Here is a 10,243-nt window from a genome sequence, read left to right on the forward strand (position 1 = left end):
TAACTGATGCCCCCCTCCGCCATATTAAGTTTGCCCTTAGACCTCCTGAAATGAGCTTTCTGTTTCCAAGTGCAGGTTTGGTGACATGCACCAGCTGTAAACACTGTCCACAGGTGACCTGCCAATCCTCCTCCACTTCCCAGGACCCCTCTCCTCCTTCCTTACTCTTCTCTGTTCTCCGAAGCAGCAGGCTTCTGCCCCTTTACAGCCTCAATACAGCAGTTCTTACAGATTCGGAGGACTAAAAGGTCACCAAGAGGAGCCCAGAAGAGTCTTCAACCTTGGCTCTTAGTTCCCCCATGCCCCAGCTCCTGTCAGCCAGACCTGGCGACCCCTCCAAGGTTTTGTTGTTTATTAATAAATGAATTTATCAGTTGGTTGGATGGTGAGTTAGCTCCTAAATTGTAGCAAGGAGAAACTACCAAGATGAGTAATTGCGATGATGCCGTTGGCTGTCTTGTTTACCAATTGCCTGGTTCTCTTCCAATCACTTCTATTAATCAGCTCATTCTTAACTCAGAGAACTCCTTATACAGACAGCGTTGTTTTTCTTACTTTTGACCAACACAGAACCAACAAGGGGTGGGCACAGGATTTGATACCTCCAGTTAACGATGGAGCAGTTTACACTGAAAAAAGAGACATATCCAAAGAAAACAAAGCCGAAAGGAAAGGGGGACAGGGACACCCAAGTGCTGGCCATGCTGTGTGTTTCTTTCATTTAAGGCTCACAGCCTCCAGGAGGTGAGTGCCTTCATAAGAACTACAGGGACAAAGACACTGGATCCAAGGAGGTAGTGCCTCAGGCAGCAGTGTTGGACATAACATTGGTCTTGTTCTGGTTCCTGTCAAATTGTGGATGTTTTACTTCATGTAGATTTATCTTGATTTGTAAATATTTTGATGTATAGACTTAAATATATCTCGAAGCCTTTGAGAGGGAACTGACACTGATTCTAACCACTCCAACAGCTATCGAAATACCCGAAAGCAAATCCTGAATGCATCACTCTAGAGTCCAGCCTTGGCAGACAAAAGAAAAATGAGGAGGAACCCAATAGAGGGATGCTTTTGGAAGCCCTTGATAATTTCCTTATCAAGAAATTCCAATGGACTCTCATATGAACATTTGAAAATTGCCCTGTTGACTTTTTTCTAGTTCCCTGTCTAGAATTTGTAATGGTAATTACTGTTGCCTTTACTTCACATCTCCTATTCATGATTCAAGGACTTTCTTTTCCCCTTAGAGATAAGAGTTATGCAATTTGGGAGTCTTTTAGATAGACCCACTGAAGGGGTACTCCAGTTGCCTCACCCTGCATCCCTGGTCAGTATGGAAGAAGCCAGAGTGGTCAGCGTCCCGATTCCCTATTGGCAATTTGGATAACCTCTTCAGAGGATGGTGTGGTAAGAATAGGATGTAAGAATTTTCTAGGCAGTTAGGGTAAAAAGACCCCAAAGAAAAGTAGCCAGTTTCTTGGCTAAAACTCACAATGTCTTTGGGCCTCTTAGCAACATACTCCATCCCAAAGGCCAAAAATGTCAAAAGTATTTGGGAGCTTTTATCGAATCCTTAAAAGATTTTAGGGTTCACTCTTCAGAGGGGGGAATGTTAGAGTAGCAAAAAGCCCCATAAAAATAAATAAGTCAAGGAAGAAGAGAGAGTACGTGAAGTTATCAGAAAAAAGTGATGGGGAGAGATGGGAGGAGTTGGAGGAGAGGGATGGGCATGGATTTGATCAAAACACCTTGTATGCATGTATGAAATTCTCAATAAATTATATATAAGAAAGCTCAGTGTCAGAGGCTGTCACTTCACCAGAGTCATTCCTGTGGCTTTCTATAGGACCTGCTGCTGCACTCTCCTTAAGGGAATCCACTCCTGGACTTACAAACATGCCTTGAAATCACAGGGTTCTGGGATGCAGCACAGGACAGAGTACCAGAGGACCAAAGTCTCCCTGGGTTACGTGAGCGAAGATCAATGCCAGAATTCAGGTCACAGTGGTTACCATAGAGCCTTTAACTGACACTGGACTTGTTGGTCAGAGCAACATTGAACAAAGATGCTGATTCAATAGCTTAAAAAATGTGGTCCAGAGCTGTTGTGGCCCCACCTGAATGCAGCTGCCTTCACTGCTAATTTCGATGTGATTAGTAAAGTGGCTCTAAAGTCTTTCCGTCTATTTTCCTGTCTCCCTGTGTCTCTGTCTCTCCATCATCATCATCCTCATCTAACAATAACACTGGTAGAGATAAGATGGCTGGGCATTAATTTTACTAAATTATACAATCACCCATGTCATGGCACACTGATAAAATACAAATTCTGGGATGAATATCTTGCTAAATTACCAATGCCTCAGTATGAGTTCTTTTCCAGAACCTTCTATTTATGGAAAATGTCACACCTAACCACATGGACTATTTAAAAACAAATTGTTATGTGGGGAAAATGATAAAAGACAGGTAGGCCGAGCTACACTTCTTTACCTTCTCAACCGTGGCAGATCAAAGAGATTGAGACCGAGGAGCCCACCCTCCCCGGGTTCCATCCTCCATGCCTCACTCCTTGGCTTGTTTCTCCCAGTTAATCAGGAAGGCCCGAAGAGCAGCACCTCATGAGTTGACTTTCATGGAGCCTTAGAGAGTCATCCTTGAATTAGCAGTGGAGCACAAACCTCCTTTTTCTGCTTGATTTTGTATCTTTGATGATACACTGATTTTGTTGTTTTTCCTTTATGCTTTCATTGTACACAGATTGTAAAGGAACAGGGTTTGGGGATCAAGTATGGCAGAAAAAAGTTGAAAGATGATTGATTGGAGCAGCATGTAAAGCTCAGCTCTGGTGAGAACAGAGTCATGGGGCCATTGATGGCCATTGAAAAGCTCTGCAGGTTTCAAGAGGCAATGTGACACTGAGCCCTCTCAACTAAGACAACCACAGATTTCTCTTTTGATAACCTCCCCCTAACTTACTGAAGAAACGAATGTTTTTGTATTTGTATGTGTTGTGTTAAAGAAAGGTAGCCCAGTAGGTGGTCTGGAAACTAGGTGTAAAGGTATGTTCAGGAGAGAGATTTGTCTTTGAAAAAAGCAATGCATTTTGTGCTAGTGTGACTTGGGACTCTTTTTTCTGTTTTGATGTTTGAGACAGGCTATCTCCATCTATTCCAAGTTGGCCTTGTGCCAACTATGTAGCCCAAAGTATCCTCAAAATCACAAAAATGACCTTCCCTCAGCATCCCAATTACTCAGTTTATAGGGATGTGTCCCTGGCCTGGAAGGGCCTCTAACACCAAGGAAAGGACAAAACTGGAGGAATGATCTGTATTCTATATCCCATGCGATGAACACACTCTCCATACATACACGTGCATTTTCAATTGTAAAATTATTCTACGTGTGAAGAAAACTATTTAAATTATTACTGTAGTCACTTATTTTAATGCCCATTGCTCACTTACCTGGGATGCAAGGTGGGGAGCTGAGCTACCTGTGCAGTTTCCCCTGAATTAAGGTGTCTCACTCAGGAGTAAACTATACTCACAATGGCAGCTAGTGAAGAAGATTCTGGTCTCCAAACATGACTGCTTCTCGTAGGGCAAAGTTCCTGCAGGATCACCTGCTGTTTGTCCATGAGACCAGGTTCTGTTTTCTGTCATGAGTTTATCCTGATTGTGATTGCAAAATGTTTATGTCAATATTCAAATATCAAGAGCATTCCCCCTAAACTTAGGTATTTCCCCATATTTTTAGTTTTTGTGAATATCATACATGAATATAGTCTTTGTGCTATTTCCATACCTCCCAGTCCCCCACCAATTCCTCCTACGTCCTCCCTCTAAATTTCCTGTCCTCTTCTTTGATTATTATTGATACATATGCATATATACATTTATAGATACAAAGATGTGCATATATATATATATATATACATACACACACACATATACAATGCTCTGAGTTCATTCAGTGGTACCTGTGTTTAGGACTGCCCACTTGGGATTGAATAGCCTCTCACGGAGCTTGTCCCTGTAAAAAACTGATCCTCCCTCCCTTAGCATCTGTTGATTGCTGTAGCTCCTCATCTTGACATGGAACACTGTGAAATTTCCCCCATCCACCTTGGTATGTCAAGTGATTTTTGTCATTATTCAGACCTGTTAGACTACCGTTCTGTGGAGATGTCATTGGTGTAGCGGCCCTACAATGTCTAGAAAGCATTAACTAGCAGCAGGGGTCTTGTCCCTCTGACACATTCTTTCTGCCCCTATTTCCACCATGTTCCCTGAGATTTAGGTGTAGAGGTTACATAGATGTGTCATTCAGGACTGGGCATCACACAAACTTATTCTCTGCATATGATCAGTTGTGGAACTTTGTAATGCTCTCCATCTGTTACAAAAAGAAGTTTCTTTGAGGGTGGTGAGAGGTACACTTGTCTGTGAGTATAGGCTCTGTCTTTACAATATAGTAGGGAATTACATGGTCTAGGGAACTGACAGAAGTAGGCTTTTCTGTAGGGTCTATGCTCTTCCCAGACATGTGAACTTTGTTCTGCTTATAGTATCATGAGCCTCCCACTGAATGGGCCTTACATCTAATTAGACAGGCATTGATTACCCCCAAGAAAAAAGTGCTACCTCTGCGCCAATAGATTATTTGCTGGGCCAGTCATTGCTGTGTTTGTAGGTTTGCAGCTGGGTAGGATCATTGATGAATTTTCTTCCTTAGCTGCTTGCATAGCGTCTTCTGGTACCATGAGAGCTATTCTTCAGGTCAGTTCCAGCTCAATTACTCCGAGTCCTGTGTCCCAAGTATGCCATGTCTTCAGCAGCAGGGTCTTACTATCAGGCTCTGGGAGGAAATCAAGGTAATTCCCTCTCTTGAATATCAGAGGCGCTGATGTCAGGTTTGTCCTTTCTCACATGGTCCAGTGAGTAGCTCAAGCAAAACATCGAGCCCTAAGTTTCAGCTTGCAGTTTTCACCAGTTTCTTCTTCTCCAAGGGGATGGCCGATGTAGGAGCACAAACTTGTGGCCTTTCTTTGAGGGGCTGACTTCAGTGTCACAAGTTCAAAAACTTCAATCAAACTCATTAAAGGTTTGATCAAACGCAATACACCCATAATCACAGCATCTGCAGAATCTGTTCAATAAATAAAACACTTATTTAACAACTGTTAGAAATATTGACCAGACTATTTGTATCAAAGGATCAGTGCATTCTCACCCCAGAATGTTTCTTTGTCAGAGAATTAAGTGGATAATGCTTTGTGAGATGAAATTGAGGAAAATGAGTTGTGAGACAATCCTAAAAATGGTCAGAGTATAATGGGATATTTCCTCTAAGCCACAGTGTCTTACACTGTGGGTCTTGATCCTATGTGGGGCTGTCGAACTGAATGTAGGGTTGTGAAACGTGTCAAGGGTAAGAGGTTTCTGAACCTGCAATGACCAGAAAATGATTAGAAATCAGACAAGCAACGTATCCAACGTGTTTGAGGCAGTGGTTATCCATGTGGTTGCTGTGTATTGCTGCAGCCCTGGTTCTGAACACGCAACATATGCATACATGGCATCCACCACACAACAGCAAATGCCATGTGACACAGCTAGACTCAGATTTGAGACTACCACATGCTACAAACTACATTTTTGCTGAATGCACTAAGTGCTCTGCTCTTAGAGAAACACAATGGTTTAGTTACAGAAATAAAGACAGTATTTTACCACCACCATTCCTCAGCACGGACGTATCAAATTAGTGCATCTTGAGACTGTATTGTGTCCTATACTTTATTTTAAGGAGCTTGTTAAAATTTTATTCATTTCTATTTTATGTGCATGTGTAACTTCCTGCGTATGTTGTACCACGTGCATGCCTGGTGCCCCATGGAGGCCAGAAGAGGGTATTGGAGCTCCTGGAACTGGAGTTACAGGCAGTTGTGCATCACCATATGGGTGCTAGGAACCAAGCTGGGGACTTCTGAAAGAACATCAAGAACTCTTAATTCTGGCCATCTCTTCAGCTCCAAAATATTTGATTTTAATACTTGTTGTCTGAGGTATTGACTTGAGTCTTATAAAACAATAATTTAATGAATTTTGAATTGAGATGAGGATAATATTTCCAACAATTTCTGAAACAGCCTTAAAGACACTTCTCTACTGTTTTGTGCAATGCACTTACCTCATCCTTGATGCTTTTAAAATTGAAATATCAGTGGACTCAGAAAAAGTTAAAGATACCGTATATGGCCCATGCCTTTAATCCCAGTGCAGAGACAAGCGATCTCTGTGAGTTCAAGGCCAGCCTGTTCTACTAGGCAAGTTCCAGGGCAGCTGGGGCTACAGGGAGACCTTGTCTCAGACCAAAAAAAAAAAAGCTCCACATCTTATAATATCAATATTCAGTCAAGATTTAATCCTTTATGCAAACTAAACACACTCATCTCATTAGTAGACAAATTTACTTTCATCTTTAATAAATAATAAAACTACATATACCAAAGAATTATTTTAAAATAACTTTCTTTGCATTAGTAAATATTTGGTTTACATATATATATATATATATATATATACATATATATATATACAGGTATATTGTAGAGACCTATATACCTAGAGTTGCGTAAAAATTTCTCAGACTATTGTGGAAGGGGGAGATTGTAAGAGCCAGAGGTTGTGCATGACCACAAGGAAACAGAGTCTTTCGGGCCTCTGGAAACTTGCTCATATGAACATACAGCAATGGTGACAACATGCACAAGGCCCGTGCAGACTCAATCAGCAAAAACCAGCATAGAACTTGAAAAATGGGCAGGAGCCCCCAACCTTAGCCAAGGAACTATTGGTAGCTGGTCACTACTGGGTAAAGGAGAGTTGATCTCTAAGGGAGTGACTCTAGATAGGCTGACTAGACTCCAGTGGATGAACTTGCACTGAGGAACATCTGGGTACACAAACTTGACTAGATAGGCCTTAATTTATATGACAGAATGCATAAAATCTGGTGGCCAGGCTATGGTGGGGACAGATGGGGAGTGGGCCTAAATATGATTAAGATGTATTGTATGAAATGCACAAGAATTCAATAAAATATACATTAAAAAATTTCTCAGGCCAAAAAGGGGTTGAGTGGAAAAGTTTAAATAGCCATATGGACGAACATTACTTGATCTTGGGCTGTTTGGTCAAGAGGCAGATTCAAGATATTTCTTGATACCAGATCCATGGATGTGGTTAAGAAAACCTGGGTGTGTGGGGTGGGGTGGGGTAGAGGGCAAGCCCTGCCTATTTGCTCTCTAACAACAACACTAAGGCACACTTCAACCCAAGCACTTACTTTTGCCCAGGTCATACCTGTGTCTACAGGCTCACACATCCTTTTGATATTGATGGAGACACAGCATCAATTCAAAACTGGCTGTCACTGCTGTAAGATGGATCACACTGTCACATGCCACCTGTGTTTCCCGAGAGGATTCCCTAGGGCTTCTGAAGGAGTTTTAATAAGCACAAAAGACCCATTAGTTCTGTATGGAAATAAGCTCCCAGTGAAGGCTGGGATTAAGTATTTGAAAGATTTGAAATGTAGTCATTTTACAGGAAAGAGACTGGGATTGGATTAAGCCTTCCAGATTCCTCTTTGAGCTCCCAATTTCCCTCTGTAGGACTTACACACTTTAGCTCCTGGGATCCATTTACACATCCAGGTCTCCAAACTGTGCATTTGGATCCTCTTCTATATCAATGAATTAACATTATAAGCAGGATTCTTTTTTTTAAAACTACTTTTATTTGTGTTTTTTGTTTGTATTTCATACAGAACAGCCCAAACAATCTTAATTATCTTCCTAACTCCATCCCAAATGGCACCCCTCCCATATCCTCCCCATCCCCAACTGGAGCCCATATACTCAGTCATCCCTTGTTACTGCCCACTGTCTTGTCAGTGCCCCCAACCGTTCCCCAGTCCAAGTCCACCTGCTGAGTCTAGTCAGCCTACCTAGAGTCCCTTGTTTTAGGAAGATCAGCTTTTCTTCATCTAGTAGCAATAAGTTGCCAACATTCCATGAGTTTTAGGTATAGAGGTTGCATTATAGATGCATCCCTTAGGCCTGGGCAATTCATAGACAATGTCCATGTGAGACCAGTTGTGGTACTTGGTATTAGTCTCTGCTGCAAAGTGAGCTTCTTTGAAGAGTGATGACTAGGATATTTGTTGGTAAATATAAGGATACATATTTTGCACATAGTAAGAAATCACCTTAGTCTAGCGTTGTGAGAGTTTTGGGATTTTCTCTAAGATCTATGACCATTGTGGCCATGTGTATTAGGTTATGTTACAATAACACATTTGAGTTTTCTCCCTTTGAGTGGGCTTTTACTCAAATTAGGTAGCTGTTGATTGTCCCCAAGACAAAAGTGCCACCACTGCACCGATGGAGTGGGCTGTACTGGCTGTTGATGTGTTGTTTGGTCTTGAAGATGGTGCTGGATCATCTGTTGATGTTTTCCCTTGGCACCGTCATAGCGCTCTCCACAGCTATGAGAGCCAGCCTTCAGGGAAAGTGGCTTCCCGGTCAATTGCAGCTCTATTTCTCCAAATCCTGTGTCCAACGTGTGTTCTGTCTTTGGCAGTAGGGTCCTACCTTCAGTTCTGGGAGGCAATCAAGGGCTGTGGCAATAGCCTGAGTAATTTTGAGATACCAATTGTATGTATAATTTGTCAGTAAGTTGTTCGATTAATATGGTTCCCTCTAGGTTTTTTTTGCTTTGTTTTGTTTTGTTTTTCTTGGCTTGGACAGAGCACTGTGGACCAAGCCCCAAGCCCTGTTTATTCTTTTTATTTTATTTATTTATTTAATTTATTTATTTATTTATTTATGGCTTTTGTCCAATGCATATATATATTTAGATTATTTATTTAATAATCACACAATCAGAAGAAGCATTTCATTACAACAGCACTGACATGTGCAATATCAATTTCCAGAGCTAAGATGCATCTCCTTCAAAACTGGCTGTTAATTTTTAGGTTTACAGTTGAATTAATACAGCTATACAATATTGTACTCAGTATAAACCCTATACGACATAAAATTAAATGAGGTTTTAGATTTTAAAAAGATCTCCATTTCACTATTAAAATCCACAGTTTCATATAGAAAAATTCATTTTTAATACAATTGACACCAAGATGCACGTATGTTTCTAATCTCTATATAGCTGATTATTACTAGTCAGAGTTGGTTACTTTCTGAGCTCCTTGGCATCTGAGCACGGACATAAAGTCATCAGGTAGATTTCAATGGTAATGTTTTTCATGTCCACCAATTATTAAGGAGCAAATTTTAATGCTTTGAAGGATTTTTTTTTAATTTTTAAAAATTTATTTATTTTTACACCCACTTCCTAGATAGCACCCTCCCATAGCCTTCCTCCCCCACTAGAGCCCTTATACTCTGATATCCCTGCTTCTGTCTGCTATGTTGTCTGGGTGAATCTAGTCAGCGTATCTGAGGTCTTTGCTTTAGGAGGGTCAGCTGTTCCTCATCTAGCGGTAATCAGTTGTCAATATTCCTTTGGATAAGATTGGGGTCTGCAGTTCATTTTCCCAGTTCTATGCTGGGTTAGTATCTGGGAATCCCTTGGCCACCCTGGACAACAACTCAAAAGAAGGTATCACCTGTCTAGCATTGTTGCTTGTTATGTAGCCTTTAGCTATACATGTGGACTCTTAGGAAGTTATATTGGCCCCTTTAATCTTTGGTTATACCTTCCTTTTGGGTGTTTAAGGCAATAGAGTTGGACCAGATAAACCAATTTATTTTTACTCTTAAGGTCGTTTGAGGATCTGTTCCTCAGGGGTCACATGGGCTTGGGAGGAGCCCCTGGCTCCTTTCTTTTACCAGTTCTGTCTATACAAAGATAAGTCAAAGGTCCTGCTCGACCATGGTTGACTTTGCTTGGAAGCATGGAGGAAATGATTCCTCTGTATTGACCCTCCTCTTTATAGACTGGAAACTGTTTCAAGTCCATCTGGTGGGATCTCCTTGGCCTCCTTGATGAAGAGGACAGGTGACCCACCACCATTATAGGACATTATGAGAGATGCTTATAGTCCCCTGGAACTAGATGACCTAGGAGGGCTAAGAGCAAAAAGTGTCCTTTACGTCCCTCTGACCAAATTATTATAGGCCTCAAAGTATGTCTGTTAAACACCCAAGAAG

Source organism: Nannospalax galili, unplaced genomic scaffold (genome assembly GCF_000622305.1).
Source record: "Nannospalax galili isolate Female #2095 unplaced genomic scaffold, S.galili_v1.0 scaffold197, whole genome shotgun sequence".
Lineage (NCBI taxonomy): Eukaryota > Metazoa > Chordata > Mammalia > Rodentia > Spalacidae > Nannospalax > Nannospalax galili.